Below are 7,438 nucleotides of genomic sequence, written 5' to 3' on the forward strand. Positions count from 1 at the left end.
TATATATCAATGGGCTCATTAAACATCTGGAAGGGATCCGGGACACAGATGTGCCAAGACTTGCCACGGGCCTGGTGCCAGCGCTGATGTTCGCTGACGACACTCTGTTGTTGTCTCGAACATCAACTGGTATCCAGCGCATCTTGGACGGCTTTGTAGATTTCTGTGCGGAAAGAGGCCTTGAGATCAATTTAGCCAAAACTAAATTTATGATTCTCAATCCCCCCAAGCACACACGTCCAAACCCAGTTCTGAACGGTGTACATCTTGAGCGGGTGACAACGTTCAGTTATCTGGGGATCACGTTACAGGAAAATTTTGGATGGGGGGGCCAAATTGCCAACTCCGCCCTGAAACTTGCTCAAACTACGGGGGGAATTTCACAAGTATTTAGAGGCTTGGTCTCGAAACCGGTGGGACCAGCGATTGAAATTTATAGGACCCAAGTGAGAGCAGCGTCCATCTACGGGGCAGAATTGTGGGGTCACTCCAGAATCTGCAGCCTGAGCAGGATCGAAAACTCCTTTATGAGGAGTCTGTTGGGTTTACCCCCCAGCACCCCGCTGATCCCCGTCAGGCTGGATTTTGGCCTAGTACCACTGGAACAAGTGGTAATGTTGCGCCCATTGGTATATTGGAAGCGGCTCTGGTCTAATGCAGAGTTAGCCTCTTACCGGGAGGATCTTCTGGGGGTCTGGCCTCAGTTAAGGCACAAGAACATCCCCTGGCTAAGTTTTGTCAAAGACTCATGTATTAAGATTGGCCTACCAGAATTATGGACCTCCCCGGAGGCTTCGTGCCTGGTCTTACCTAAAGCAAAACTGATTGCACAGGTCAAAAATTACAATCTCACGTGTCTACATGAACATTCTGAGTTGGGGAGGCTGACGATCGAGTTCCTCCAAATTAAAGACACCTACAGGAAGGAGGAATATCTAGACTGGGTCAGCCCACCTGCAGCCAGGAAGCTTTACTGTCAATTCAGATTGGGCTGTTTGCCACTCAGATCGTTTACCTCTAGGTGGGACTCAACTCATAATACATCCTGTCCAGCTTGCGGACACAGTATGGAGGACGAAAAACACGTTCTCTTTTTTTGTCCTACCTACTTCTCTCAAAGAAAACGCTGGGTTAAACCCATTTGTAATAACCTGGGTTTCAGAGAGTGTGAGTATGCACTGAGAGTCCTCAAACATGACACTCACCCCCCTATAGTTTTTGCAGTCTCCCGGTTTCTAAACGCAATGTGGCTAAAGCGTAGGCATTTCTTGTAGTTCTACACTAAGTTTCTTTTGATGACTGAACTTTTGTAATTTTTTTTTCCTTTTATAATTGTAAATGTGATTTTATGTCTTTATTTTAACTGTAATTTGTGATACTATATGTTGCTTTTATGGCCTTTGCTGCCGAAATAAAGACTAATAATGGAATGGTTCTAGAATGTTCTGGAAGGTACTAGTAGGTTCCAGCTATGTCTCAGGTGACAATGGGTGGCCACCATTTTGTGTTTCAGGCCCTCAGACAGAAGTTCCAGGGGTAGGGAAAATGGCTCCCTGACCCTGCATCAACACTAAAAAGTCTGGTGGTTCCCAAAAAGGAAAAATACTAACAGGGTTTGAGGCAAAAGTGGGACAAAATAAATAATGATGAGGAGGGACCACCCAAAGGGCTGACAGGTCTAACACGCGTCCCCCCCAGCTGAAAGTGGGGAGAGCTACCCAACCCCTTGGGAGTACTCATCACTAAGGCGGAAATACCTTGAGAGACCGTCTGCATTGGCGTGGTCCACTCCAGGCCGATGTTCCACCTGAAAGTCCATTCCCTGTAGGGAGATAGACCACCTTAGCAACTTGGGATTCTTCCCCTTCATCTGCATCAGCCAACGAAGGGGTCTGTGGTCGGTCTGAACTAGGAAGTGCGTGCCAAACAGGTATGGCCGCAGCTTCTTCAGAGCCCATACCACTGCAAAGGCTTCACGCTCTATTGCACTCCACTTCTGTTCCCTGGGAAGTAGTCTCCGGGATAGGAAGACCACGGGTTGATCCAGACCCTCTTCATTGAGTTGCGATAACACTGCCCCAATGCCATGTTCCGATGCATCCGTCTGGACAATGAACTCCTTGGAAAAGTCTGGGGCCCGTAGGACCGGGGCCTCGCACATGGCTTGCTTCAGTTTTACAAAGGCCTGCTGACAAGCCTCCGTCCAGACTACCCGTCGAGGTTGTTTCTTGGACGTAAGCTCCGTGAGGGGGGCCACAATGGTACCGTATCCCTTCACGAAGTGGCGGTAATATCCGGTGAGGCCCAGAAAAGCTCGGACCTCAGTCTGAGTCTTGGGGGGTTCCCAGGCCATGATGGCCTCGATCTTCGCCTGGAGGGGTTGCACCGCTCCCCTACCCACCAAGTGTCCAAGGTACACTACCGACCCCTGCCCGATCTGGCACTTGCTGGCCTTGATCGTTAAACCAGCTTGTCTCAGGGCCTGGAGAACAGCTTGCAGGTGACGCAAGTGATCCTCCCAGCTGTTACTGAAGACGGCTATGTCATCCAGATAAGCAGCAGAGAAACTCTCCATTCCAGTGAGGATCTGGTTCACCAGACGCTGAAACGTAGCAGGTGCGTTCTTGAGCCCAAAGGGCATCACACAGAACTGGTAGTGGCCTTTGGGCGTGGAGAAGGCTGACCTTTCCCTAGCTCCGTCAGTCAGAGAGATCTGCCAGTACCCAGAAGTAAGGTCAAAGGTACTTAGATATTGGGCAGCTCCCAGCCGGTCAATCAATTCATCCGCCCTTGGGATCGGATGAGCATCAGTCTTGGTTACTGAGTTCAGTCCCCGGTAGTCCACACAGAACCTCAGTTCCGGTTGGGCACCCGGTGGTGCGGCTTTTGGTACTAGCACCACCGGACTGGACATGGGGCTGCTGGAAGGTTCGATCACTCCTAGCTCCAGCATCTTAATGATTTCACTGTGAATGCTGGCCTTCACCTTGTCTGACATCCGGTAGATCTTGGACTTCACAGGTGGGCTGTCTCCTGTGTCCACATCATGGACGCACAGGTGAGTCCTACCCGGAACAAGGGAGAACAACGAAGAGTACTGTCCCAGGACCTGGCGCCAGTCCTCCTGCTGTTCAGGAGTTAGAGATGGGGAGAGAATCACTCCCTCCACCGACCCATCCTTCTCTTGAGACGCGAACAAATCGGGGAGAGGCTCGCTTTCCACGTCCTCTGCTCCGTCAGTCACCATCATCAAAATGACTTCGGGCCTCTCGTGGTGGGGTTTGAGGCGGTTGGCATGCAGCACCCGTAGGGGCTGACGAGGGGTCTTAAGATCCACCAAGTAGATAGCCTTACCCTTCTTCTCCAATACCTCAAAGGGTCCTGACCAGCGATCCTGGAGGGCGCTAAGCTCTCCTGGTTCGATCACCCACACCTTCTGGCCAGGCTCCAATTCCACCGGGTGAGCGTTGTGGTCATACCACGCCTTCATTACTGCTTGGCTGGCCTCCAAGTTGTCAGAAGCTTGCTTCCACAACTTAGCCATTTGGCTTCGGAAGGCCAGCATGTAGCTCACCACGTCCTGGGGAAGCTTTCTGGGAGTTCTTTCCCATCCGTCTCTCACCAGGCTGAGAGGTCCACGCACAGGGTGCCCATACAAAAGCTCGAAGGGGCTGAAGCTCACTCCCTTCTGTGGCACTTCCCTGTAGGAAAACAATAGACAGGGTAGGAGGACGTCCCATTTCCTCTGCAGGCTTTCAGGCAGGCTTCTAATCATGCCTTTCAAGGTTTTGTTAAACCTCTCCACCAGACCATTGGTTTGGGGGTGGTAAGGAGTTGTGAACCGGTAGGTCACTCCACACTCCTTCCACATGGCCCGCATGTATGCTGACATGAAGTTGGTCCCCCTGTCGGACACAACTTCCTTGGGAAAACCCACTCGGGTAAAGATTCCCATCAGGGCCCTAGCCACAACAGGTGCTGTAATGGTCCTTAGAGGTATAGCCTCTGGGTACCGTGTGGCATGATCCACCAGAACCAGGATAAACCTGTGACCAGCTGTAGTAGGCGGATCTAATGGACCCACAATGTCGATGCCCACCCTTTCAAAGGGGGTGCTAACGACAGGAAGTGGTTCCAGGGGAGCTTTCAGCTTCACCCCTGTTTTCCCACTGGCTTGGCAAGACACACATGTCCGGCAGTAGGTGTCGGACGACACTTTCATTTGAGGCCAATAAAAGTGTGGGACAAGACGGGCGAAGGTCTTGTCTTGCCCCAGGTGTCCTGCCAAGGGGATCTCGTGAGCCAATTCCAGTAGGAAGGCTCGGTAACGTTGAGGGACTACTAAGGCTCGTGACGATCCATGTAGGGGTGCCTTGGGTTCACTGTAGAGGAGGCCATCCTCCCAGTAAAGGTTGTAGTTCCCCTCAACGTTCCCTGCTGCCTGGGCTTCGGCCTGTCGCCTCAGTCCCTCAAGGGTAGGGCACTCCCTCTGGCCCTTGCAGAATTCCTCCCTGGTCGGCCCTCCCTCCACATGCCACTCGGCCGGGATGGGTAGGTCCTCCAGTTTGGTAACATCCCCCACCGCGGACTCCTGGTCTACCACCTCCGGTGGCCTATCCGTCACACGGGGCGTGGATGCCGAGGCAGGCTCCTCCTGTCCTCGGTTCTTCCCTTGGTCAGCAGCCGGCTGTGCCTTTGTTCCAGGCTCCAGTCGAAACAAACTCCCTCTCCGGGTAGTCGCGGACCCTGTGCTAACACAGGCCCAGTCAGGTGTACCCAGCATCTCAGCATGAGTCCGGTATTCCACCTCCTTCCAAGCATTGTGCTCCATGTCATTCCCCAGTAGACAATCGACCGGCACGGCAGGGCTTACGGCAACTCGAAGTGAACCTGCAACCCCCTCCCATTCAAAGGGAACCTCGGCCACCGGATATTGGCCGGTTCTGCCGTCAGCCATCGCGGCTGGGTGGAGTACATCGGGAATTACCTGCTCTGGAGACACCAGTTGGCTACGTACCATAGTCATACTGGCTCCTGTGTCTCTCAGAGCCTCCCCTCTTTGGCCGTTGATGGTGACCCACTGCCCATACTTTATGGTATTTGCGGGCACCTGGATCTTAGGAACCATCTCCCGTTCTCCCAGGGACTCTAAAGTGACACCCGCCCACTCCCTCCCCTTAGTTAAGGGCATCTCCTCCCCGAGCACTACACTAGCTACTCCGGGGGCCTTTCCTCCGCTGGGAGGGGGTGGTCTTTTCGGGCACTTCACATCTCCCTTATAGTGTCCGACACCACCGCACTCGTAGCAATGGACAACCCTTGGCTGCTGACTCTGGCCAGGATTAGGGTTTCTGGGTGGGTTAGCCCTAGGGGTGAATCCTGTTCCCTTTCCTTGGAAGTTATTTTGGGGGCCTTTAGAGAACTCCTTTTTCTTTTCCCCTCCCTCTTTCTTCTGGGGGGCGCCCTGTCCGGCCTTTTGAGTATCCCCTCCAGTCCCCCTTGTGGACACCCGGGTACTAGCCCAAATGTCCGCCTCCTCAGCAAGCTTCCGGGGATTGGTCAGCTTGCTATCCACCAGGTGTTGACGCAGTTCAGGGAAACATTTTTCGAGCAGGTGTTCCTTCAACATTAAATCAAACAACCCCTCGTAGTCCCTCACCTCACTGCCTTGAATCCAACCCTCTAATGCCTTCTTTGCATAGTCCAGGAAATCCACCCAATTCTGTGTGCCCAGTTTGTGGCTACCCCGGAACTTCTGTCTGTACTTCTCGGGTGTTAGTCCAAACTTTCTTACGAGCGCCACTTTCATGGTGGGGTAGTGGGTCTGCTCATCCTGCTCTAGGGCCAATAATGCATCCCTACCAGCTGGAGGCATGTATTTGTACAATCCCCCTCCCCAGTACTTCTCTGGCACCCCATGGGCCCTTAAAGAGACCTCATAGGCCGCTAGCCACTTGGCAATATCATCCCCTGCACTATAGCTAGCTACTATGTCTTTTGGAAGATAGGGTTTGGGTTCCCTGGTGATTTCTTTGTCTTTGCTGCCACCATTAGGAACAGTGTGTGCCCCGACTTGTAGGATCTGGAGATCTATTTCCCTCAGCCTCAACTCGTGAGCCATCCTCTGTCCCTCCTTCTCTTTCTCCAGCTTTGCCAACTCCCATGTGAGCTGTCTTTTCTCCCTCCGGTCCGTTAACTCTGCTTCAGATAAGCCACCGCTAGAGACAGTGCTGCCCTTCCTGGAAAGTGTTCTGGGCCCCGCTTACAGGTTCCCCACCTCAGGTTGGTACAACCCAGCCCCCTCGCTAACAGGCTCTCCATCCCTGTCCTCCTGCTCAGCCTTACTTTCCCGTCGTGCCTCCCCCCAAGCCCTCAAGCTGGTCTGGAGTTCAGCCTTCTTGGCACCTGGGGGACAATACACCCCATCTCGCTGACAAAACTCTCTGAGTTGGGCCACAGTGTAAGTTTCCAAATCTTCCAACACAAACTCCATTTTGCCCACTCAGAATAGAAGACAGGTGTTTACAGAAGCTATGCAGGGGGGTACCTTTTGTAATACCTCCTCCCACCACCAGAGTAAATTTGGAAAAAACAAAACTCAGAATTAGGAAGTCCGCTTTGAGAAAACTCCCGGTGTAGGCCTATGGACTACCCACAGTTATTGTCGAGTAGACGCAAGCACAGCTCTATCCCACCGCTGAACACCAATTATGTTAGAAAACCCCGGACAACCGGGTTAGCAGTCACCCGGTTCTTCCCAACACAAGGTGTAGCTTGGCTCGAGCGGTCGGGGGTCAGGCACCGTGTTAAGCGTACGTCACACTCTCACAATAACCATGCGTTCATCCGTTCCAAAAACGACTCTACACCGTAAAAATTTATGAAAGAATCTCTTTGTGTTTATCTTAATTTTTCTCTTAGTTGCAGGGTTATTACATAAATACAATACAAAAGGATTTTCTTCAGAAATAGCAGGTCAATTAAATAATAACACTTTGCAGGTGCAATAAATAGGATTAGGTCATAAATACACAAGGAATAAATAGAGGTGCGATAAATACATAGGGCAAATAAATACTGTCAGACAATAAATACAAGGCAGGAATAAATACGGTCAGACAATAAATAAAACACCTTCAATACATAATATAGCCATCAAACAATTGCAAATCAGATCACATTTATGAGGTAGATTGATTTTACCATGCCCAAGTACAGCTTATGGTCACTGGGGTGGCCTGGGGATGTCCCACCTAGAGTGGTCAAGGCTGGGGCCTAAGCTGAGGTAGAATGAGGGAAACCTAAGGTTCTGATTCTTCCAACTACACAGTCCCTCACACAGGTCCCTGCACCAGTCTCAGTTCACCCCCTAGCACTCTCAGGTTGGTCCTAACACCCCTCTAGCCCCAAGAATGGTCTTTTAGGGCTCCACAGGGCC

This window comes from Triturus cristatus, chromosome 1_1 (genome assembly GCF_964204655.1).
Source record: "Triturus cristatus chromosome 1_1, aTriCri1.1, whole genome shotgun sequence".
NCBI lineage: Eukaryota > Metazoa > Chordata > Amphibia > Caudata > Salamandridae > Triturus > Triturus cristatus.